At 39.3% G+C, this 26339-nt stretch overlaps 1 protein-coding gene and 1 long non-coding RNA gene across 6 annotated transcripts in view; one reads left to right on the forward strand and one right to left on the reverse strand.

Moving 5' to 3' along the window:
- Positions 1–25658, reverse strand: part of FILIP1 (filamin A interacting protein 1) — a 110847-nt gene extending 85189 nt beyond the window's left edge. For 3 of the 5 annotated variants that reach the window (XM_072855318.1, XM_072855313.1, XM_072855312.1), the window contains exon 1: positions 25161–25658. The gene's annotated coding sequence lies outside the window, so the exon portion shown is untranslated. The remainder of the gene's footprint in view (positions 1–25160) is intronic. The other 2 variants (XM_072855315.1, XM_072855314.1) reach the window with 1 other exon arrangement.
- Positions 7267–13839, forward strand: LOC140649971 (uncharacterized). The gene is made up of 3 exons (XR_012041809.1): positions 7267–7400; positions 9695–9870; positions 13203–13839. It is a non-coding gene; the product is annotated as an uncharacterized lncRNA (long non-coding RNA).
- Positions 25659–26339: the final 681 nt, after the last annotated feature.

A 26339-nucleotide genomic window follows, 5' to 3' on the forward strand; every position in this document is an offset into this window, starting at 1 on the left:
GTTGATTCTCTGTAGATTTGTTTTGGAGAAAGCCTCTCAACTTTCCTCATTCACATACACATGCCCCCTTTCCCCCGATGCATCACGAATCGGGGAACCAAACAGCAGAAGGAAAGCTGGAGTTTTCTTTGGCAGGTTGGCCAAGATATCCTAACGACAACTTTGATGAAAGTCCCCATCTTCCCATTGATCTACAAGGCACAGTTCCCAGGACCCTCAAAGGAACAGCCAGGGAAAGCAAAGAGCTTTCGATGCTGCTTTTCACTCCTTTGCAGCTGCAAGCCCCAGCTGTCACACTGGGGATGGCAAGTCCTTCTGGACGGACAGTCTGGTGGGGCACTGTGAAGGTCTGGCTATGCACAGCTAGTCAGAATAGGACACAAACTGAAGCTGATTTTGGCAAGCACCCTACGGCCCACCAGCATCACTGAAGAAGGCTTTGGGATGCCTGAAGGGGCACCTACTTCCCACGGCCCACAGGCCATCACGGGGGCAGGCAGCATGCGACAGCTTCCACTATCAAATCTGCTAGTTGATGACGACTATTATCGTCAGAAATGTTTGTTAGAGTTACAGTTCCATTTAATTTATTGTCAGGGCCCTGAGGGCCCAGGACCCCATGTCAGCCCCCCTGGGGCCATCAGCCCCTGCCCCAGCATGGCCGCAGGAGGGCCGGTCTCCAGCTCCCCACAGCCCTGCCCTGCCCAGCCATGGGCCCCACCAAGCCTGGCCCGCTTTTGGGCCCTTGGCCCATCCCCGTCCCCAGGGAAGTGCCTGATGTCCAGGGCTGGGGCTGCCCCCAGCCCACTAGCCCCTATGGGGATTCCCCCTGCTCCCAGCCCCCAGGGAGCAGCCACCTATGCAGTGCCCTGACAGGTATTTCCTTAATTGTGTATTTAATTGCTTGTAATCATGGTTGGGATTCCCCTTTGCTCTTGCTTAAGAAATTGCTTGTATTTTAAAAGATTTTCATTTTCATTGATCTTCGTATGGGCATGTACCAGCTTAAATTTGTGCTTCTCTTTTCCTACAGCGTATTACAAAAGCTCTTTTTTCCTTATGCTACAGGACAGAGAAAAGCTAAAAAAGAAATCAGTGTGTTTATTCTTGAGAAAAGAAGGATTGTAGAAAAACAAATGCCCCCCGCCCTCCAACCCAACAATATCTCTCCGCCACACTAACAGAGGCATCCTACGCTTCAATGATTGCAGCCCCAAGCGCTGGGATGGCAGGCTCAGCGTGACTGCAAAAAAGTTTCTGTATGAAGCTCCCCTTGAAACTTGATTGAACTATCGACTCAGTAAGGATTAAAAGTAAAACAGCCGAAAAAGATTGCTGTCACAGTCTTAACAGCTGGGAGTCAGGAGTTTCCTTGAGTTTTCCAAGAAGCTATGGCACAAGAGACCAGGGGCTTACTGGATTTGACCAAATATCCTTTTCTCTGTGGTCCTGGGAGGTGGTGGGATCTGTTGTCCACTCATTCTCTTCTGCTTTCCAGTGGCTCACACCAACAGGAGCACTCTGCTCCAGGGAACAAACCCCCTGAACTCTGCCATTGAAATTTCTTAAAGACAACGTGTGAATGCAATTGTGGCTTCTCCAGGAAAGATTCATCACATGCTACACAGTGTTCATAGGCATTTTCTCAGTCATTGCTGTCAAACAAACTTTCAAAATGCCAGACGCATTTCTTAAATGATTACTGTCACAAATCTAATCAACTGCATACTATGCTGGCTGAAGGTCTCAACCAAATCATAGTTTTCATTGATTTCCCAGTTTTTGATTAAAACTCTAAAACCTTTCATACTACAATTTCAGTCAACAACTTAGAAAAAAAAAACATTATTTCTAATAAAGATCCCCTTAGAAGATTTCAAAACCTTTACTCAACCTCCTAAATATTTGGCACTGCACGTCCTTGCAAGCCTGAAATTATTACTCTGTTTGCTATGGTTTCTTTTCTTATGCTATTATACAAGACTGTTGTACTTTGTCATTTGTAGCACATTACCTCAGACTTGTTCAGGTACAAAGATGGACTTCTAGGATGATCAGGGGAATAGAGAACCTACCATATGAGAAGACAGAATGAAGAGCTTGGCTTGTTTAGCTTAGCAAAATAAAGGCTGTTAAGGGATCCAGTTGCTGTCTATAAATATATCACGGAGGCAAACATCAGGGAGATGGGAGAGCCATTTAAACTAAATGACAATGTTGGCAAGGGAACCAACCCATCGGCACAGACTGGCTGGAATTTAATCCATGCTAGAAACCAGAAACAGGTTCTCACTTGGAGCAATGAGATTTGGGAACAATTTTCCAGTTGGAGTAACAGGAGCAAAAATCCTAACTGCACTCACAGCGGAACTTGATAAGTTTATGAAGGGGATTATAAAATGGGATTCCTGCAATATTAGGACAATAGATTTGATGAACCATTAGATCATTTCCAGTCCTGTGTTCCTGTATAAAGCTATAGTGTATCATGCAGATTCTGTAACCTTCAACCATGCATGCTTCAGAACAAGATATGCCAGCATACTTTATATGCTTCAAGCTATTTAAAAACAAAACAAAACAAATCAAAACCCCCAACCAAATAGTTCAGTTTAGTAAGTGTATTTGTTCAGGGTAGTGGTAAAACTTAAATAATTTTCTCTCCCACAATGACAATAAACTCAATAGAACCCAAATGTATTAAAAATAAACATCTTTTACATTCAGTTGTCCATCACTGAAATTCCTAAGATTATTGATAATTAGTTCTACTTGTCCTCTAGCACTGTTTAAGGCTTATTACAAATTTTATACAATATTTTATCCATGACTTTAAAACATTTGCAGCTGAAGTTCAACTGTTATTTATGGTATTCTGCTCTAAGCTATAAATTAATTAAGGACAAGTACATTTTTGTGCTAATGCATTTTATGTTGGAGGGTATCCAAAAGATATAGCCAAAGGAACAGAATTACGATTGTTTCGCATTTACTTTGGTCATAGTATGGGTTGTACACGTGAGAGGAAAGACATTTTGCTAAAAACAGAGCCGTCTGCTTTTGGAGATACTTTATAGAACTTCAGTTTTTTCATGCTTAAAAGATTGCTTATGCTGAGCTTGAAGTAAAAACCCATGAACTTCTACAAAGCAGAAAACTTCTTGGGTAAAAAAAAAGTTTGGAAAAAAATCTACTTTCACTAAAAGCAGTAAAATGTTTACATAAAAATCAATCATTTACAAAAAAGTATTTCTTTCTAAATGCACACACACGTACACATACACACACAGAGAGCCCCCACCCAATGGGACAAAACTATGGCCATAATGGAACTATGCATATTTTCACTTTCCTGTAGCTCGTATTTGAAATTTTGATAGAAATACCAGCACGCTATGGTCATATAAAGTGTACTAGCACAGTGAAGGCAAATTTTACTATGAAGATGCCCAACACATTACTATAAGATTATATCTTATGGTAATTAATAGTATCTTAATCTCATTCACTCTACTCTACCTAAGGTGGCTTCATAAATCTAATATCAGTTTTGCTGGTTTTGTTATTAGCAGTTCACTTTCTTAGCCAGTGAAGTTAAAAATCTCTCACCAGTTTCTTGTGAACAATGCTAATTTCAGCTCTTCAGATTCAGCATTAGATGCTCAGGAAGAAAGGATCCAGTAGAATGGAAAATCTCTCTCTGTTGTCATCAGTTAATGGATGGCTTAGGACCTGAATTATTGACTTCTAACATCTTTTCCTACCTTATATAAAAATTCTTTTGAAAGCATGCTAAGCTTCTGGCTTTAATCAAACGTGGTGAAAATCAAGCACCCATTTACATATGTGTTTGTCTACGTAGCTTTGCATGTATTTTTTCATTTTAATTTTGTTGCCTTTTGCTTTTACCATATGCACATTCACTCATGCATTGTGAAGGAGCATCCATCCATCTTCTCCAGCCTCTTTTTATTCAACATCCCTCCTTCATGCCTCCTTTACACTTTTTTCTCTCAACTAAGCAATCACAGTTTCACTTTTGACTCTGACAATGCTAGTGATTTTCATCATAGCCTCTGTTTCTATTCCCAGTGTATATTTTTAAGGATCCAATCAGAAGAGATATGCATTTTTCAAGTTCCTGATTTACCTCAGCAGTCCACATGATATATATACATCAAAACAGTCTCATTTCCTCCTTAAACTGCTACTTTTGTCTCAAGCAAAAATAGTCCTTTATTTGAACAGAAACTGCCCATGTGCTCTGAACTCTTTCAGGAACAAATTGGTCATGAATAAATGGAGACTGATGAGTTTTCAGAAGGCTGATGTTCTGAAACTTTTTTTCATACATGGGGGGGAAATGTCCTTGCTATTTTTAAGAGAAAATTTGATCCATATTCAAAAGAAAAGTTATATACTTTCTAACACTAGATTTTGAATTTACACATCAGTAATTCAAAATATTTTTCAAAATGTACTCCTTTGATTTGTCAAGATTTATTTGCCATCAGATTGCTAATTCTTAACTTCTTCCTCCCATATTAAAAGTAATATAAATCAGTCACCTACTAATTTAAAGTCACCTACTAATTTAATTGATGTCCTATCTCTTTTCCACCATTTTACCGTAAATATATAGCAATGTAGTTCTAAAACAGCAACATGTTGAATTTTGCAAATCTTCAGTTGAACATTTACAAATTATTCTTAAAGGCTCGTGCAAAAAACCAAGGTGGTTAGGCATTTTCTGCCTTTTTTTTTTTTCTCAATGCTTAATATGTGCTTTACTGTGTAAATAGACTGATTCCACCAATCCATAAATTAAATAATCTCCATGTTCAGTGAAAGTGGTAACTACTCAGCACATTGATTCAGACAAGATAAATCAAGCATGGCTGCTACGCTCAGCAAGAGCTGACCAAAATGCAGCACTTAAATGTGCTTCTGTGACGGTAGGCCAGGTTGGTAGTAAACAGGAGCCTGTATTTTCTCATTACTTCTCTGCTGTTTATATGGAATAAATTAGTGGTTGTGGTGGGATTCGTAACAGATGCTTATTCACATAACAAAAGCACCATGGTATCTTGCATGCAGATCCTACACAGAGCTGCCGGGCACTGACAAGGCAAAGATCATGAACTTATTTCACAAGTGAGTCAACAAAGAAGTGTCGGGGCCCTGAAAGGTGTCTGAGAAAATCCTAATGGGCCACATTATTTTGTTCAGGTTTGTTTATCAGATACAGGAGATGGCTTCACTGAGATATCTCCAGCACTGTAGGTTTTAAGTCTCCGTTGTGACTGGTGTAAGTATAGTAGAGCCTCCCTAAGGACTACTGGTTTCTGTGCTCCTCTGAAATATTAGGGAGAAACAGTCTAGGGATGGTCAGAAAGTTTATGGTACTAATTCTAGATCTAGACCCCTGGGCAACAATTTCATGTGCAGGTTTTTTATTCCTTTGCTGTGAGAGGCAAGCCTGTTCTCAAGAATCTCCCAGAGTTACCGGATCATTTCTGTGCATCGTGGCAGCCAGAGAGCATTTGCATTCACCCTTCCTTGCTCGTCCACAGCTTGGGGAGCTGGGCACTGCAGGGCTCTGGCGTTGACTGTCTCCCATCCTGGCTGTGTCTGGGAAGGAAGCCAGGAAGGTGGTTGACTGACATCTTTCAAACCCATAGAGTTCTAGTAGAAAACTAGTCTACGCTCCTGTCATGTCCTGGCACCTGCTTTCTTTGGCTGGTTATTTTTGCTTTACATGGACTTTGAAGCAGTGTCCACTGACAAAGAGAATGGGGTGGTTCTTCACACACTGAACAGCAGATCTGCAGAATGCCTTGTCTGTGGATGCAGAAGTTAACATGGCTTGGAGGGAGACAGTAGAAATACTTGGAAGAAGTACGCACTTACAGTTGCTAACCAGATAAACCACATCAGGTTTGGGCAATCTCTTAAATTGAAAATAGCTGGAGGCAGGAAAAGTGCTCAGGGGAAGTTTCAAATCCTTGCCCTGCACTTGCTCTCCCCTGCTAGCTGCTTTCAGCCGCTGGTTTGTGTGTTGGTTGGTTTGTTTGCTTGCCCAGTGCAGAGCACAAATGCAGTCCCCAGCTGCCACAAATTATGCTGTGGAGTTCCCTGCAGTTGACTGAATAGCAGGGGTTGGCACAGAGAGAGTGCAAGGCTTAAACCTCACCTTAGGAAAACAAGTCGGTGGCTTACTACTAATTTAGTAAACTTCTCTCTTTAATCTGGTTGCTTATGACAGGACATGGAGCTAAAACTGAAGGACTTGATGCTCAGCTATTTTCAATTACTATGGCTTGGCTGGGGCCCTTGAAAGCAGGCTTCTTTGTCCCACTGTAGTTCTGACATGAAAAACGTATTGTTATCTCACCGAGGATGCTTTTATTGAATTGTTTTGAATGTAAATGTTATGTTTCCTTTATTGTCCGAATGCAAAAGACTTCTATTTTTAGAAGAAAAACTGTAATTCATACCCTGCAACAACACAAGCTAACTTTATCCTCAGCTGAAGTACACAAAAATCATAATATCTCACGGCAAGTGCTCTGGAACTGGCTTAGCTTATGTTAGTCTTAAACTACAAAAATTGGTTGTCATCACTGAGCAGTTCAAATGAGAAAGCTGTTCTTGCAAAACAGTATTTAATGGGCCTGCAAATAAGAACAGAGCAGCAGGGAACTGCAAAATGTTATCTCAAAAGCACTTGCCTCACCCTTAAATTAAATCCAAAATCAACTCTTCCCATGGACAGAAAGAAGGGCAGAGCATGCTGTTTGTCACTGGGCATGTGAATGAGTTGCATGCCATGGCTCAGATGTCACTGCACTCTTTTTTTCAGTAATATTTTTAAGCTTTCAGTAATGCCTCAAGCACCTAAAATTAAAGGTGAATATCTTGAACAGCAAGGATCTTAATCTTACATATATTTAGAGATTTATGTTTATTGATGTAACAGTTGTTCCTCAGAAACTTTTCAGCTGAATTAATGCTGGAGTTGCAAGTTTTTCAACAATCCGTATCCAAATTTTTGTTAAGCCAGAAAGACTATTTAAGATAAAAGTACAGGAAACATAAATTACATTTTCAGAGCTACAATTTAAAAGTGTATTGAATTGCTTCTTAGTTGCAGAATAGTCTGGTATCTGAAATCATTAGCAATGTTCATGGTGCATGTCACAACTAAAATTCCACATAAGCATATTTTTAAAATGATCTCTTCTTTCACTTAGCCATTTTGTTCAAGAATCCCTTTCTCATGGATGAGTTGGTAAAATATGCATCACTCAAAGCTCTGTAAAGAATGCAGCCTCTGCTCTGCCTTATGTCAGATGATTTCATCAGCTCTTGGAGAAGGATTTGAACGGGGATGTTGGCAGGTAAAAGTCCTTTTGGTTTGCTTTAAAATTGTGATATATTCATTTCTAATTTTAACAAAACATGCACTGTACAGAGGGCACTGGAAACATGCAAGAAGAAGGGTGGTCTTTTTGACTTCATGCTATCACTTCAGGACGGAGTTGCCTCTGAGGTTCTGCTTCACTAACAGGAGGCACAGCTCCTGGGGCTCTAAAGCACCGCGCTTGTCCTTTCACAGGAGAGGAGGGCCAAGGGGTTCAGCCACATCAAATCCTTACCAGTTGCTGCAAAACCCAATGCTCTACTTCTGCATAGAACAGTGTAGAAAGCCCTGCATGGCCTGATGTTCCCACTATGTAAAAGCTGTGTGTTCCATTCTGCTGAAGCCAGGGGTTCAAAGTGGTTTATTTGAGTTTCTGGTTGGTTTGTTGGCTGTTTATGGCTTAGCTGTTGATGCATCAAGAAATTCTTATTATTCTCTTCTCTGACAGAGCTTAGAATTGCCTGTATGAGTTTTTTATGTTACTCATTGAACTGCTGTTCAATAAAAGACAGTCCTCCAAAACCACATATGGTTAAAATAAGCCTTTTTGCTGTCATTTTTTTCCCTCCTCACATGTTTCCTTTTGAAAAGGAGATAGTCCTGTGAAATCCTGTGCACAATTGTGCCTATAGCTCTAAACACTGTTTGTCCATGAGGAACTAAGAAGACCCAATGAAGTGTTATTAGCTTTGACTCATCTGACCAAAGTATCATCTGCTTTGCTCATTAATTATAATAGTTCAGGTGGAAACATTGGTCCCCGAGCTTTATTAAAATTGTCTGGGTTTTTTTTTTTTTTACTCATCTAATGAAAGGAGAACAAGGAAACAGACATTTGAAGCAGAACAGTAGAAAGCAAAGGTGCATGCAGAGGAGATACTAAAATCATGGCTAAGGAACCAACTCAAAAAAATCAGTTTAAACATGTGTCACAAAATTTTTTCCAATGCTAGAATTTTCCAGTGTTAGAAGTTCAAAATATTCTTGGAAAGCAGTCACTCTATCTGTAATCTTAGAGAAGTCTGATTCAATAATAAGAAAATATATCTTTATAATGCAGGCAGGGTTTTATGTGATTGTTCAGATGATCCCAGGCATTTGATGTGTTCAGATGAGTATGACATGAGGATTATGTCTAAACTAGTAGATTAAACAGTGCCAAGGCTTGGTCAAAATTTTGGCACAGACTAACCAGTGGTCTTCCCGGAATGGTTCAGGAATTAGCCCTAGCTGGGGACCAGCCTAGCCAGGGGTTGGCAGCCTGGACATAGCCAACCTGTTTTGAAGGCTAAGGAAGTTTAATAATGTAGGTATGACCAGAGAGTGACAACTGGACTGAGGGCCAGAGAACCAGCATTGGCATTGTCTCATTTCCTGAAAACAGACATAGCCAAAGTGTCACCCATAAATTCTTAACAGTTTCTGTATGACCATTACCACATTGCTTTCAAACAAGGATAAAACTGTGAGAAGTGGAAACATGTATTGTTGCTCTACAAAACCGCAGCAGAACTGCAAAGCCCTGATTTTTGAGAGGAGGGCAAGCAAATGAGAAGCACTCAGACAGATGGCACAGTCAGATGGAATGAATTCCTGAGGGGGAGTGCAGCAGAGAGAAGAGGAACAGTGAGCGTGGTAAAAATATGGGAATAGCAGCTGCCATAGCTGTTTCTACAAAAGTAAAGCAGGTTGAGCAAATTGCCTCAGGAGCCTGCCCTGTGCCCAAATCCAAAGGGAAGAACTAAGAAGACAGCTTTGCAGGGAAGTGTAGTGCCATGCAGATGGGTGAGGTTGGACTCTGCACTGTTGCAGCTGTTAGAGAGGGATTGGAGACGATCACTTCTGGAGCTCACAGCTGGAAGATCAGCCAAGGTGGACACTGGGACCCAGAAAGAAGTCCAGCTTGCCTGGCAGGCAATGGTGAATGCCAAACAGAGCAATGACACAAATCTCAGACCACAGAGAAACATGAACTGAGATAATTCTAATTCCAAATGAGTCAGCTGAAGATTCAGGTAAATTCCTAATAAAAACATATTTACACTGGCAAAGTGTCAGTGTGATTGTTGATTATCCTCTGCCTTCCTGAAGACAGTGTTTCCATCCCACAGCAAAGGTGATGGACAATACCTATCACTGGCAAAGAGATCCTGAGTGACAGGAACAAAGGTTTCATACAAGGGCTTGTCACAGTGCTATTCCTTCTCAGTGTCCCTCCCTAGTAGCAAGAGCAATCATGCTGTCCGCACATTTTTTCCCACCATGGCACAGGCTCTGCTGAGGAAGTATTGTTGAAACAGTAAAACCAAGAGCTTTCACCTCGTTTTTGTGCTGTAGTACTGTAGCATCAGATGAAGAAGTAACTGTGGGAAGAGTATTGCTTAACCCTGTAACCCTGCGGTGGAGGTGCTCTCTGGAAATGCATGCACATAAGCCAGCTGCAACAGGTGAGATGTGAGGAACTGGGACAGAATCAGCACATGTGGGCTATTCTGAGAAGTTAGCTACAAATCTCTACCAGGTATCCTTGGTGAAATACTTTTTTCAGTGGCTCTTAGCCTCACATAATTTTCACAGGGATGGCAAAAGTCAATTCACTGCCACAGAGCAGTTCCCAGGCTGAATTTCAGTAGATCGCTCTGGAACATGGAGGCATTAAAGCTCTTCAGCAAAATGGTTATGGGATTGTTTTCACATGGGCAAACAACAATTTTCTCTCATTTCATTCTTGGAAATGCTCAAAGCATTCTAGTTGAAACTTCCAAAAACAATTCAGACTCAGCCAGACATCCAGCCTGAACAACTGAAGTTTGGCAAAGCTGTACTTCATACGAGACTAGATTTTTTAATGAAAAATGTCAGGCAAACTTAGATAGGGGTCTTGTTATCAGCTTGCTCTGTAGTATGTCTCCTCTTCTATGTCCCAGCTTAACCGCATTTGTAAGAAGGCAATTGTCATACCTGACTTTTAATATAGCATTTCATATCTGCTCACATTTATACTTTCCATTTTCATCTATTGCTAATTCCCAGTTGATTAGCTATATTTTGCTAACATGATGACAAAACTTGAGACTAATAGCAATCTTCAAATGCCTCTGTTAACAGAGTTTCAGATTATTTTCTAGATCAGAGAAATCTGTGTCAGCCTCACAAAAGTATCTGGATGGAACATCTTGATTTTTCCCAATTTTCTCATGACTTTAAAGGAAGGACTCACAAAGAAAATTTAAGAGAAAGCTATTGAAGCAGTTGACTTAGATGAACTAGTTCTCTTTCTACAATTAAACAGATGAGACTCAGAATGTACCTATGTTGATAAGACTGCTTATCAACAAACGCACTCCGTCCCTTCTGTGTTCCAAAAGAAGCATTTTAAAGATGTTAAAAATAAAAACAGAGGTTTTATTAAATAAATTCATATATTTTTGTTTGTAACTGAAACATCAGAAGTAGTGTCTGTTCTGACTTCCACTATCTTATTCTCAGTGGATCTCATGGTTGCCTAGAGAGTACATCGAGAAAGGAGATGGTCATGATCAGTGAGCTGACATACACAGCACATTCTCAAAGATGCCCTAAGAAATTTCTAAATATTCCTTATAATGGTTTCAGCCAAACTTGCAAAGTTTTTTCCTTTATTTGATCTGCAAATGACCTATTTTGGCAGCACTCTGAAAATATATAAAAATAACATAACGTCTGCAATTTATGTTTTCCTGCCTGCAATGCTCTATGACAGCATTTTTAAGATGAACCTATCTGACACTCTGCCAGACTTTTCTGCAATGTCCTTGGGAATTTTGACCTATTAACGACAATGGAGTTTTAATGCAAGCTGTTTAAGGCAGGCTTGTTTCCATAAAGAAACTGTTTTGATTTTAGGGGTTACACAGATGAAATGCTACCCCTCAGAGTTAGAATCCAGATGATTCCACTGCTGCATGGCAGCATTGCAAAGTTTTTTGCCATCATTGAGAAGCCTGTGGAAGGAGAGGTGTACCAAAGAAGGCAAAATAAATCAAAATTAAAATACAACAGTAGCTACACTAGGTATTTCTTAAACTGTCAAAGGCTACATAACCTCATATCATCACTGGACTCACAGAAAACCTAGGTTCGTTGCCTTCTTCATAGTATAGTGACACCACATTATTTATTTGTACTGGTAGATATTATTTTTAGTGATGACTTTGTGCTTGCTTTGGTTCTTTCTATGGAGCGAAACAGGAATATGAGGTTAATACCAATATTCTCCAGCACTAAATCAGTTCCCGTGGCCTAGAGAAGGGCTGGGACACCCGCACATTATCTCTAAAGGCTCAAGGATGTGCTTTTCTCACTTAGCCCCTGGTGTTACAGCTATGCTGCCAAGGCTTTGCCCCTTGGGGATTCCCACCACAGGGGGACTGGAAGCAGAACAGTCTGATTAGAGCCTGCAGCTGAAATTATGCTGGGCAATTTCTTCTAGTAAACATCCCACCTAAAAGCAGGCATTTGAGTACTCTGAAGCAGATTTGGGTCAAATTCAGTATAAAGTTTCAGAGAAACAAAAAATGAAAATGGAATGTATGAACTGCAGAAACAGTTCCTTTTGCTATTTCCAATCTTTTTTCCCCATACTAACATCACAAGAAGTCAGAGGTACTATCAGAGTGAAGCAGAAAAATGATGAGAAAATGGTTTCTCTGCCCTCTTTTTCCACATGTCCCAATTCCCTGTCAAAGCCCAGTAGTGTTTTAAGTTCTTACTATACAGAAGGAAACTGTTGCTCAAATTGTCTGCATGATTCAAAATGGGTATTTGAATAAAAATTAGTGAATTTTTGGTCACACGGAGTAAGAACAACTCTATGACTTTGCATGTAGCTTCTGGTCTTTCCAAGTGTCAGCTCTTGCTCTGGTGAATATTTAAATATTTCATACAAAGTAGACATTTTTTTTCTGCAAAGAGTGAAGCAGTCATCTCAGAATACTTTGTATTTAAAGTGTTTTCCTGGGAGGTGGAAGACTGTGTTTTAATCCCTATATTGTAGCAATGAAGTATTCTAACGTTTTCCTTTCTGAGTTGTTTTGGGTTTTTTCATGGTTCCAAACTCCCACTTGTCTTCCTGTTCTTTACATTTTTCTAGAAGAGCCCCATAATAAAAACAGTATTTTGCAGTCTGGTAAAATATTTAATCCAAGCAAAAACTAATGATGTGCCTCACTGCAAATCCTGAAGAAACATAGCAAAGCGTTTATTTCTTTTTATTTTTTAGATTCAGCCATCAATCAAAAAAGTACAGATAAATGCACAGTCTTAATCATAATTAATTTTCCTGGGAATTCCTTTGAAGGACTAACTGAGCAATGCCTCCTTCCCACTTTTCTCTTTGGGTCTCTCTCTTATGTGCTGGCTACTTCTGAAACCTACCCTCCACCTTCTTCTTCTCCTCTCTTACAGCTTCAGAGGTTCAGGGGCAGAACTGGGAGCACTGTAAATGTTCTTGTTTTCTGTCTGGGAGGAAAACAGTGCTGCATGTGTGAAAAGTTCCTTTTGTGGGCGAATCACCACAGTATTACTGAGTGATTGACTATTACATGGAAACTTTTCTGTACCAAGACATTAAAGCTTGTTTGCTAGGGGATTATACATTAAGATGGATAAAATATTTTTAATATTGACCATGGTAACAAATATAACTAAAACAAAGATATAAGATGACAACTAATGTAAAATGTGAAATATCAGTTGACATATTGCATAGCTATATATGCAATATTATTTTTATTCCCAGATTCAGGTGCCTATTTTCTTAAAGCACGGGAGAGGAGACAAAGGGAAAGAAGAGGAACTGTTGCTGCGCCATTAGCAACCGTGGGATGGCTAATGCACTCCCCCAACACATGAGCTGACTGCAGCCCTGCTTCTGCTGCTCCATTACAAGTGACCAGTGTGAATAATTGCATAGTTACAGAGTTGCACTGTGATGCAGGTAAAGCCGTGAGGAGGGCAGCATTTTCAGTCTAAGTAAGGGAGCCTTGAGATAGGGTTGATGTTGGGGTGAACTGAAATGTTATCTGTCAGCTGTAGCTGTCAGCAAAAATATTAAAGAAAGAGCAGCTGCATCATGCCACAAGCAGGGGAGTGGAGCAGTCGTAGCTCCAAAATAGATTTTAGAGTCAGAGAGAGTTTTCTTTTAATGAACCCCAGTAATAGTCATGGACTCTTTATTTTCAAACCTGCCTTGAGCCAGTTGATAATGCTCCTGCTTTTAAAATGCTTTAAACAAATGCTTGAGATGCAAGTAAAGAAGAGATATTTAGAATAGGACTTACTGAAAGATATGTTACTATTCCTATAAAATGTAATTTTTTCTACTAATTATTTTCAGCTTCTGTAGCTTTAAATTTACCCTCACCATTTTATTGTATAAGTGCTGCTATAACAATAAAATTGATATGACAATAAAAAATCATAACCATGTTTCTCAGCTGGAATAAAAATTATTGGCTTATTATAGCTTCTGTAGCATTTATTCTCCCCTTTCAGAACATTTAATTAATAAGATACTAAGCTATCCTGAAAATATTTATTAAAGAAAACATCTTACAGTCTTTTTGGGTTGCCATTAAAGAAAATAATAAGCAGCAGTCTATTCTGGATCTTGAATTCCAAGATAAATGTAATAAAGCTGTGGTGGGGTGTTTTTGTTTACTGCTTGGAAAAACTTATGCAACAGCAGAACACTGTTCTGATTTTTGAGCTGCTGCTAATGAAGTACAACCAGACAGGGTACATTGCCATGAGTCAGGAAATCTGGATGTTCCTGGACAGAGGCCAAGGGAGCTTAGACACATCAGAGATGTGATGTATATGTATCCTCTGGGGGAGACAGATACACTGAGTTGTTTTCCAGCATTTCAAGTTGCCTGATTCAAGAAGCAACCAAACGACCACCCTGAAATGAAGTTACTAGCTGTCTGTTTCTTAGAGTCCCTTGTTTTTACACCAGGAAAACAAGAATGAATAGGCTGTCCAGGGGAGCTTAGAGATTAGATATTAGGTTCAGCCTTGAGACAGTAGGTCCAAAACCCTGAGGATTTAACTTTGTTCTTTCACTATAAAAAGAAAAAAAAAACCAAAAACCCAAAACACACAAAAAACCAAACCAAAACAAACCCCCTAAACTAAAAAAAACCCCTGATATGCTACAATTTACTGTGAGACTTTAAACAAACCTTTTGAACTCATGGTCTGCTAAAGAATGGTATGACATTTTTGTAAGAGCATGGATGCTACCATTGTACACATGGGGAGAAGCTCCACTGTCCACAATGCCACATAATTTGCTGAAATGCTGCTATGTTTCAGTACAGCACTATGGTACCTATGCAACTCCCTAGCATCTTCTGAGCCTTCGAAATGTTGTTACTGTGGGCCTCTATTTTTCAAGAGAAATTAACTGGTTTCCTAAAGCTAGTTGGGATCACATAAAAAGGTGTCACTGGTTTCTTTTCCTTTCCACTCCTCTTTCTTGCAGCTTAAGATAATCACCCCAGGAGACTTTCATTTCTCACTCTCCCCTACCCTTTTTTGGTAGGTGTGTTTTCCTTACATTCCCACAACCCTTCCCTGCATCGTGCCTCAAGGGAGGACTACAGCTTTCACTGTGTCTCCCAGCAGAGCAGGACATGCAGAGCAGTTTTCTCCCTACGCAGCCTGTGCTGGTACACCCAGGTTCGTGGGTGGCTGCTTGGACTTCCACATTTCACACCTTTTATCAGGGGAAGCTCTCACAATAAAGACCTGACCTCCCTTTCAAGAAATCCAAGGAAGGGTCATTTATTACCCCATTCTTTTCCGCCCTGGAAAGGCTCTCAAGTAAACTAAGAAATAATTTCCAGACCTCCTACTTTGATCTGGACTTGCTTTGGGCCCGCCTTCGCAGTTGCCGCTGCCTTTACACTGTGGCAGGACATGGTGTGGTAGACCCGCGTTGCCTTCAATGATGTTTCGGCAGCTGTGGCTGCAAACCTTGGCCTGCCTCTTCTGTGCTGTGGCACATAAGTGAGCGTGGGATGCTGCCCTGCTCTCGGACTCACTGTCCCTTCTGTCTACTGGTATTGCCAACCACACACATTCAAAATCTTAAGATAATCTTCCAAAGTTGTGTTTCAGGAGATTTTAAAGCAATACATCATGGCATCAGATCATCTAGAGCTCATAGACTTCAGCTCTTTTGAAGCCATCAGGACTGTTTTTTTCTAATTTTCTCTGGTTTTAATTAAAGCTGAGAGTCACATAATGGCAACCTAATCCCCTAATGGCAAAAATCTCAGTTGCCAAGAGAGTCACCTGAGCTGCCGCCATTGCTTTAATGGAGTGGGCAGGACTGGAGACCCTGGCTACTTGCTGAGCCTGCAGGAGACTGGCAGCACCGCAGGACATTTCTGTTTTCCAGGCGCTCTGTCTTCCCCCAGCCAGTACGTGGCGTTCGTGTGGCCTCCCCGCAGCCCCACAGTGGCTCCAGGGCTGCCCCACACCCAGCTAATTTGGGCAGTCACCACCTGCCCACCCCTTCCCTCAAAGGTCCTTTTTCCTCCAAGCTGGTTTTTTTTTCCCCAGCAGCCTCCTTCTTGTAGCAGGCAGCTTGTCCTGAGCACTCCCAAAATAACAACAAGCTCACGAACTGACAGCGCCATCTTTGCCCTGTGAATTACTTCTAGTACAGCTGAACCTGAGAGAATGGTTTTGTTTTTCCTGAAACATCTTAGTATTGACACTGGTTTGGTTTCTATTTTGGTATGGTTTTGTTCTTGCAGCTTCCTGGTCACATCCCTGGTCCTCCTCTTTCCTTTTTCTGCTGTGCTTTCCCAGTATGGCTGATTTCTTGCTACCCGCAACTCAGAGCACAGCTATGCTTCCCTCTGGGGAGCTCCTTTAAAAATACATATTCTTGTCATTCAGACTAATTCAACTTCTATTCCTACTTGTCCCAGCAGAATCTGGTTTCCAGGGAGGGCTATTTAAGTCTCCTTATTCAAAGCTGTTGACATGATGTTCAACACTGCAGCGTCTCAGGGTGTCAAAGTCACTACTATATTTATCCTTGTAACATCCCAGGTGTTATTAAAAGTGTAGAAGTAAATAACTTGCTGAGAGGCATACAAGGAGTCACTGATGTGAAAGCCAGCCATTTAACCAGCCTTCCTGTCCCCCTATATGATACCTAGCATCTCACATTTTAAGGTAACATTATTTGAAAGGGATAAACAACAAAATGCAAACATGGCATGAATATTTTGGAGAGGGAACCTGAATTTAGCAAAGTGTTTTGATTAATAAGCTATCTATCAGATGTCCTGTCACTCTTACAGCCTATTCCCTGCAGTGTGAATTAGTCTTTATTTATACAACTAATGCTGGAGGTATCTAAATTAACTCTCCTTGTGTGCAGTTATGCTCGCCTCATTTTTAGATACTCACTGCTGTCCTGGAGGGATTTTTTGAGTTGACAGCAGTAGCCTGTAGAATTGTTCCCGCTCTACTTACTTATTAACAAACTGTTACAAACTGTTGTGTTATGTTCAGGGTATTCACTGAACACTTATGTAGATTACACAGTTGATTTCTGATATTTTCCTGTGTTTCCTTTGTGCTATCTAAGCTAAGGAGAAACTCATTACACTGTCTATAGCTAACATCACATATTTTTCTAGCACTTCATTAGTTCTCAGAGACCTGTGGTGATATAGGTTGTGTGGCTGGTAGTGATACTGAACAGGGGCTATAAACTAGTATCACTGCAGGGGATTAGTTTTCTTGGAGCCAGGCAGCTGTGTCACTGTCACAGAGAGGGCTCTGAACAGGTCCTCCTGGGCCTCCAAGTACCACAGCAATCCTGTTGTGTATTTCCATTTACAAATAGATTAAATTCTGTGTCAAAGGTACTTACATTGTACCCCCTTCATCTTTCTAATAAAAAGCTGTTCCAAAATAATTTGGAGTTTAAGAACATGTTGTCTGAAAGCGGGAAAATATATTTTTTTCTCCAACCCATAAGCTACTTTTAAAACCACTGCCCATATGGATTCAAGGCAGGGTAGTTAAAGATGCTGTTATCTGGTTAACCCATGGTTTAGAGGCCTCTAGCTTTAAAACACTAAGCTTCCTGGCCTCCTGCTGAAGCACTTCTTGTCTGACCTAGCCTGGTCTGGTGTCTTTCAAAGCATGATCCCTTCTTCCTAAATATCACTAACTTTCTCACTAACTTAACTCCCACTGGAGCATATGACAGCTTTTTTTAGTAAAAAAGCTGCAAGGGTAATTTGTATGACCTGTGTGCATGTGCAAGTCATATTAGCTCCTCAAGTTCCTCTCTGCAGAAAGTGCTGAGCTTGCTCTAGGCAAGTACAATGGGATCTGAGACCTCTGCGCTCCACCGGCTGTGAGAATTCCCTAGCCTTTTTCCACTCATCTCTACTGATGATGGCAAAGTTTTAGTTACAGTATCCAGTTTTAGGAACATTACTTTCTGATTCATCCGAAGAGAAAAATACCTGTCTTCAGGAGTTATTCTTAACAGGTATGAGAAATCCTACATGGAAAGACTGCCTGCCACATCCCTTTGAGTGCCACAAGGCCATACTTTGTCCTTGCTTCATGCTACAGTAATCACCACCAGGTAAATTTAGATGCTTCCGCAACCAAGGGCTTTTCTACACCAAAAGAGCGTAAGCTAGCCTCAGGTTAACCAGAACTCCATCTAGGAATCCTGTTTGCCATATGTGCATCATGCTCTGTTCCTGATTAGGATACAATTGGAAAGAGATGTTCAGTAAGAAAAGTGAACTCAGCAGTGGAAGCAGTCTCCAGGGTTTCCTTCCTCAAAAGCAGCATCTCTGTTTTCCTTCCTTATTTGCTTATTACTTACAATCTCAATGCTAGCCTTTCAGCTTATTGGACTACCTGGAAAGATAAAGATAGAATATACTTAACCTTTTTTTCAGAATTCTTTTGCAGAGAGATGACACCTTAACGGCGTCCTAATTCTAAATGTTTGGCTTTCAAACAGAAGGTGGCAGGGAGGAGGAGGAGGAGGAGGGCGTGCATTCTAAAAGCTGGAGTAAACTAGGATAGAAAATCACATACAAGATTTTTGGTTCTTATTATGCTTATTTTAGGATATAACACATCAAACATAACAAAATTGAACAGAAAAACCCTACAGATATTGCTTCTTTTGCAATTTTGAAAGTGCCAAAGGCCTGTGATTTATGTTACTATCAACTGTCTCTCCAGCCATCTTTTATTCAGCATATGGATTTCAATACACTGATTGAAATCATCACTGCCAGTCATCACTGGCAAAATATTCCTCAGGCATGTTCACAACTTTGTGGTCCAAATAAGCTGTGAGACCTTAGAATAATTACAAATTTAAAATACTCAAGATAACTGCAAATAGTCAAAGCCCCAAGCAACCTGATCAGACTCTGGAGTTAGTCCCGCTTTGAGTGAGACTGGACGACTTCTGTCAGTTCCTTCCACCTAAATTCTGGTTCTGTAACTCCATAAGTGGCACCTCTCATTCAGAGGACATGCTGCTGTGACCCTGCCTTTTACTATTTGCAGTGTGATGCCTTTTGTGACTTGGATTCTAGCTTCTGGCTCCTGCCACTCGAAGTGGCAGTGGTTCCCATAGCCAGCTGCCTCGTAGCACATGGTTCCTCTGGCACTCAGGAGCTCTGATGCCATGTGTGTCCCTCTGTGTGGAAGGGACAACTGCGCTATGTTTGACATGCTTGAGGACATCTAGCATGGCATCGTTCCCTTCCTTCTGTCTCCTGCCCAGAGTAAAAAATCAGAATGTTTTTTTTTCTCTAGCGAATTTTATCAGATTGAGGAACTGAAATCCTTATCTACTGGAATATAAATTGCGTTTCTTTTTATTACAGAATTCCTTGTAGAAGAATAAAAGGAGAAATAAGACACTATAGAAGAACTACTGTAACCTTTACCTTAAAAGTTAGATCCAAGAGGTTTTGTGGTTACAGATGGTGGCACAAGTGAGATTTTGGGGATAAGTATGAATGACAGACATAGGAACTGAATAGCTTTAGCATGAGAAATATATGCCTAATTTTTTTTTTAATTTTAGTCAGCCCAACACCAAACCAGTCATGGTTAACCACATGTGCTTTGCCACTCTTTCACTTATGTCCTTGCTTATGGCTTTTAAAGGGATATTTTTTCAACAATCTGGATTATATATTTTAAAAGCAAGGATGTTCTTTGAGTCACATAACTAGATAGTGTGAGGTTTTATGAATACCCTATCTACTAAGTTCACAAATTTAGCTTGAGGATAAATTGTATATGTTTTTCTTTAGTGTATATTTGTTGTCACAGTAACTGCAGTTTTCCCAATAAATGGAAATTGCATCGTTTCCTTAGCATTCAGGTTATTGCACTGAAATAGCACCATGAACTCACCACTACTTCTCCCTTCCTGTTGTCAAGCTAGATCTCATTTAGTTACAGGAACAGGCACTAAAACAGGTTAGTTTAGATATGTGCGCATTAGAAAGCTGAAGCAAGTCTGCTTAGCCCCATTACATCCTATGACTCATGCATGTGTGGGAAAGACCTCATTTTCACAGAGACCTCTTAGATAAACAAGGCAAGCTGGCAGCAATTCGATTACACTGATGTTAGCAGTCTCCTGCTTTCTGTTGCGTTCATTTGCTTTATATTTTCTGAAAAATGCAAGCAGTCTGACAAAAATTTTTGTACCAAGGACACATGAGCTTTCATTTTCAACTACTTTTTTTTTTTAATAGAAGCAGCCTTAAAACCAGTTTCTAAAAAAATCCTTTTCTGTTATTACAATAGAATCCACTTTTTATCTTTTTTTTTTTTTTTAAGTTTGTTAGTGAAGCTGTAGCTCTTGTTAACTACAGGCATAACACGCTAGTTAGTTAGATACTTCCCCACACCCAAACCTACAAGCGTCTAAATACTGTGGACTTCAGATGATAGAAAATGGATTTAGCTTCTAAAATATTAATTTTACATATGCACTGAAACAAACTTTTGAACAGCATAAATCACAAAACATTATACTCTTTGACACCATTTCCCCAAAAAGGAAAAGCAAAGAAAGCAACCTTTACTGTATTAAAGAGCTCTTAAAAGTATATAAATCAAACTGAAAAAGTTTATTGCAAATTCATCATTGTTTTTGCTCTTGTTCTGAAACCCCACTGGTTTATATCTGAATGAGTCTGGCCACATCATAGGTAATTAAGGTTTTAATTGCCATTTTATCAGCTTTGAAATGAAACTCATTTGGACAAAGTACAGCAATCTTTTAGATTCACACTCCCCTTTGCTTGTGTCAGCTAACAGCAACTAGACAGGTTGCCCATTTAAGGGAAAAAGTACAAGCTCCAGCCTATTTCCCTGTACTTCGGATGTGTTTGTCCCAGTCCTTCAGCAATGCATTCTGTAATGCCAAAAAGCATTTCTTTTCTTACAAAAGGCACACACACGTGTGAACACATACGCACATTTCTGATTAAGTTTCATCTCTCATAGACCTGCAAAATTAAGGAACTGGATGTTGGAATTCTTCATTTTCTTCTCAGTTCTATAACACCGCATATAGCAATTTTCTATTAACTAGGGGGAAAAAAAAAGCAATGCCATTTCACTGCCTCAGAACACTACTTGCTAAACAGACCAAGATAAATCATGTATTTTAACAGATGCGTATCTATAGAAGAATGATTTCAAAATAAAATGCAATTGCACTTTTAGGATTATGCTTTTAATTGTAGGAATTGTCTCTTTCTCTGTATTTGTGAAGTGTGTAAACCATTTTGGAGGAGACCGCAATCTATGTAATCTTACATATCACCTTTAGAGCTAGAATTTGCATGCTTTCCTTGTGGAGAAGATTTAGAGATATAGTCCAGCCAAAGCAGAATGAGAATGATAGGGCAAAGCCACCTTGAATAAAAAAATTAAAAAAAAAAAAAAAAGCTGTCCCAATTTAGGAAGACTTTGTGTTTGCATTGATATTACTACTTATTTTGCTACAATGGTAAGAATAAAACGTAATACAGAAAGTGCAGATTATCTGCAGAAACTGGAGGATTAGGTGAAAAGACCCAAAATAAAAGGAAAAATCTAATAAAATATTCAGAAAGGGACAATTTTCACAAATACATTAGGTGTCACACAATCTTCAACATGATTAGAGACTCCCACTATCTCTCCTGAACAGGAAATAGGCACAATTATTCCTGTCCTTTGGACACCAGTACCTCAAAGAATAATTACAGGACTGTGTTATAAATGCTTTATTTTTCTAGTATCACTAACGTGGTACAAATACTAGCTACTAAATGAGAAAAAAGAGAGGTTAAGAAATCTTAATTCTTTATGAAATAATTGTTTCCTCAGTTATCCAATATCCTCCAATATCAAGAAAAGCCCTTATTCCCCAAATAATTCCCAGTATTCTGTATAAAATTAGGAAACAATTTTCAGTAGAAAACAGAGAGAAATTAAAAGAGAAAAGGCTAAAAATGAAAAGCACCAGAATAAGATGATGAAGCTGAAAAGTATAGGTGTTTGTGCTTCTTGTAAAGACATATTTAAACTTTTCTATACAACAGTTTACCATTATTTTATTACATACACTATTTTACCTTTCTAGCTTTCAGTTGTTATCTTAGGGTTTTTATACTATATATTTTTGGTGAAATAGGAAGTATGAATAGGTGAAGTGGAGTTCCTTCTCCTTTGTCTTGTTGTTTCATCTGGCTTCTTCACAAATATTATAGCTCTATTTCTCCGAATGGCATTTTAGACATGTAGAAGGACAAAATCCCTGTTCCCAAATTCAGTTTATATATTAAAATAGTATGGCAAACTGCAACAACAGACCTTGAGAAAGGAAGGGAAGAAACAGGAAATTAGAGAAAAAGTAAAATGTCTCTTAGGAAAAAAATTATTTGGACAGGAATATAGAAAACTCATATGTCATTAGGTCAATTCCAAGCTTACTAAAGCCAGTAGCATAGAGGATGGACCAGTTAACACCAGAGCCAAAGGTTAATAGTCTACCAGATATGAGCGGGAGGAGTATGGGAAAATCAGGGCAGATGGAGGCAGGGCCAGAACAGTGCTGAGCTTTGAAGATGAATTGCAAGTCTTTCTTTGAATCTCATGCTAAAAAGAACCAGACGTTCTATAAAGAGATTGAAAGACTGAGGTGATGACAAAACACTCAGTTAAGATGATGAGTTTAGCTGTGGCTAGATTGGCTAAAAGACACCATAAATTATAATATTGCTGTAATGAAGGTGAAAGAATGAGCCACAGGCAGAGTCTGGAAGTGGATTCAGACTGGGAGGAATACACAGTCTTTAGCACCATGAAAGGCACCATTCACTCCACAATTATGGAAATATAAACAAAAGCAAAATAATATATAATGGGGAAAATAAATGGGTATGCTATGTCTACTTGTCTTCCAAGAAAATCTCTACAATGGAGTGTATCGCCAAAACCTAAATTACTTTTTGATTTGATATAAAATTGAGCTTGGTTTCACTGTAGTCATTAGTAGAATTGGCTAGTCTTCAAATATGAAACCATCTGTTGAATAGCCACATTACATATTCCACAGATTTGATTGGAAAATCCCAGAGCCTCTTTGTGGACACCTGTTGAGAAGAGTAATCTTAGCCGCCTCCTCCATTTTGAAGTGGAAAGGAAGACAGATGTATGTAAAACCACCACTCCATGTGTTAGAGTTAGAAGTTGCTATCAGACTGTTCAAAAGTCACTTCATTTGATAGTTATCAGGCTAATAAATTTGCCTTTTGCTTTTAAAAACTTTGCTAAAAGTAAATGGTGCAAGAAAAGTAAGACTGTAAAACCATACATTATGCTGAGCAATGACTAAAACCAAAAAGCAGTCAATAATTAGCATAGCATTTTCCCAGATTTTGTCATCCCTATATGTTCAGAAGGTCAAATTTGACATTTCCCTACAGTTTATTATTTGCCAATTAACTCAGTCAAAATAAGAAACAGTAATTTTCACGCTAATGTCAAGATGACAAAAACTACAAATCATATTGTCTCAGTTTCAGTTCTCACTGTACAGCTTTCTTACAAAAAAAATAACTTGCTCAGGATATGTCTATATTAAAAAGTAATACCAAAGTTTCCTTTTGAGATTTAGATTTGGGATACCATAGTGCTGTGGTAATTCCACAGTAATGATTATCACGTTAAATCATGGCCACCAAAAAGTATTCCTATTTAGTGCTCAAGTAGTGTGACCCTTGCTGTGAAATAAAATGTAAATTATGTTAATTTTGCTTTTAAAAATTTTCCTCCATCTTAATACTTCATTTATCTTATTGTTTCACAGGCAGTTACATTCTCAGCCACCAAGTCAAAGTTGCTTCAGAGTATTTTAATTTCATCCAATCTGTAAGCATGTCACTGCTAAGATGTGGTGTTGATGTCATTTATATAGTATGCAGGGATGAAACTAGAATTATTTAGCTAAAGCAAGATCTTCTCATCTTCCTGAGGCAGTCCCAGAGTCCCCAGACTAAGTGTCGAACACCACAGACAGTCAGCATAGACTCAGTCAGTCCATTCCTTCATTAGGACAAATATTTTTCACGTGAGACAATTCTACATAAATCTGGTTTTGCACAGGTTAAGTGCATTCTTTAAATCTTTGCCTTCATAACTGAATTCATATTGCATATGAATTCATATTGCATATGAATTGCATATGAATTCATAATCAGTACATACTTTAAAAAATCATGCATACTAGATTTGTTTGGAGAAAATGGCTTTAAAAGATGGGGTAGGGGTGATTCATTCTTCAAAAGACCAAACAGCTTTTGTCAGTTTAGACAAAGCAAATCATACTAAGCAATTCCTCCCTTAAATTACATGACCGTTCCAGCAGATAAACAGGCTTCCAGTCTGCTGTCAGGGTAAAACATCAGAGAACAGGTTTCTCATTTATTTTGCTAAAAGAAACAAACACTTTACCAACAATGACCCAGCTCAAGCACATTTGGGTACAATAAACATAAGGTCAGTCTTTAGGATGGTTGCATTATACAGCTAATCAATTGAGCAGAGGTTAATATTCGTTCTATGTAAGTAAGTACAAGAGGAAGAAGCAAGAGCTGTTGTCACAAGGATAGTATGAAAGGCACCAGGTGTGCCTGTGTGCTAAAAGTTAGTAAGGAAACAAAAAGTACAAATGCGCTGGGTCACAAAGTATTCAGTTAATTCAGTTACTGAATGGCTATTTCCTCTTACTTATCACACAGGCTGTCACTGTTTTTAATAGCTGCTAGACTATCACTGGTAAGGGATGATATGTAGTCTATTCTTAAATGTTGGTTTGTCTTCTGTCAGCATGTAAGCAAGATACATGTCAAAATCTATACACATTTTTTCATATTACTGCTAGCTACTTGATTATGCTTGTTCTAAGAACTGCAAAAGTTATTTAAGCAATGTTTTGCTGTGATGAAAGAGTAAAAAAAAAAAACTAAAACTTTTATCCCAGCTTTCATCTACTGACATTTCCAGATCATGCAGAAGATTGTTCATAGAAGGAAAGAGACAATAGTCACTAGAAAATAAAATCACTTCTTTTAAAAAGAATGCATTGGGGTGGTTAGCTCAGTCTTACCTGTCAGCAACACGAACCTAGGAATATATATATCCTTTACACCGCAAGATCACAGTAGCTCGTCCCACAGCACTACCACAGTAGTAGACTGATCCAGCCCAGGAGAACACAAAGAGAGAAACTTTTCCCACTTTTCTAGGTCTACCAGCAGCTGAAGCAATGAAGGAAATGGGGTAGAGAACAGAAGACCGGAGCTGCTTCTTGCAGAAATCCCAGGCAGGAGAAGTAGGAGGTATACTCTGTCTGTGTCTCACCCGGACTTTTGTTTAAAAGTTTTTTCAACTGTTGCTAGGTGGTGTTAGGCTTTGGCAGTTTAGTTCTCAGATTGTATTTCCCCTCTTCTGGTCTCTTCACACAGTGTTACAGCAATGACTTTGTTGAGCTCAGCTCACTTGTGCTATATTTAACCAGTGTTCTCAGCAAGTCAAGCCTGTCAACAGCTGAGAAGTTTGGAGCAGGCTTTGCCGAGTTCCTCAGCTGCTGAATTATCAGTGGATGTAGCACTGCACAGCCCAGCTACTACATTCACTGAAAGATTGTGGGGAAAATGTCAAATCCTTTTAAGGGCTTCCAGTGACTTCACAGGAGTAATTACTATTTAAAGCACTAAGTACAAGATGTGTATTTAGGCATATATTTTAGACTGCTAGAGAAAGAATACTTGTGTTCACAGCAGATGAGTTCAATTATTTATACAGTGAGGATTTTCCTAGGACAAGTAGGAAGTTTATAATTTGAAAGGTATGCACTTCACTTGAGGAAAAATTACACGTGGGGAGAACTTTTTGCAGCATAATTTTTTACACAGTTTAAATATATTAAGATGACATGGAGAAATTAATGAAAGGCTTAGGCTGGAAAGTTTTCAGTGTGATATTTATTCCAAAGACAACCTTTTTCTCCCAGACCAAGAGCTTCCTACAGTAATTCCTACTCTGTCTCTAACTCTCATTGAAGAAGAAAAGGAAAGCCACACAAATCCCGATTTGTTTGATATGACCGCATTACTGTATACATTCTGATGTATACATTCTGATGTATCCACACTTGCTTCTGGACCTAATTACTGTTCCTAATTCTAAGCCGTAAGTCTCTTAATCAACAGACCAGCAGTAACGTTGGGCAGCTTGCAGCCCACCATCCACCATGATATCAAGATTCCCCAAAGACATTGCAGAT

The sequence above is a fragment of the Ciconia boyciana genome, chromosome 3, assembly GCF_034638445.1.
Source record: "Ciconia boyciana chromosome 3, ASM3463844v1, whole genome shotgun sequence".
Classification (NCBI taxonomy): domain Eukaryota; kingdom Metazoa; phylum Chordata; class Aves; order Ciconiiformes; family Ciconiidae; genus Ciconia; species Ciconia boyciana.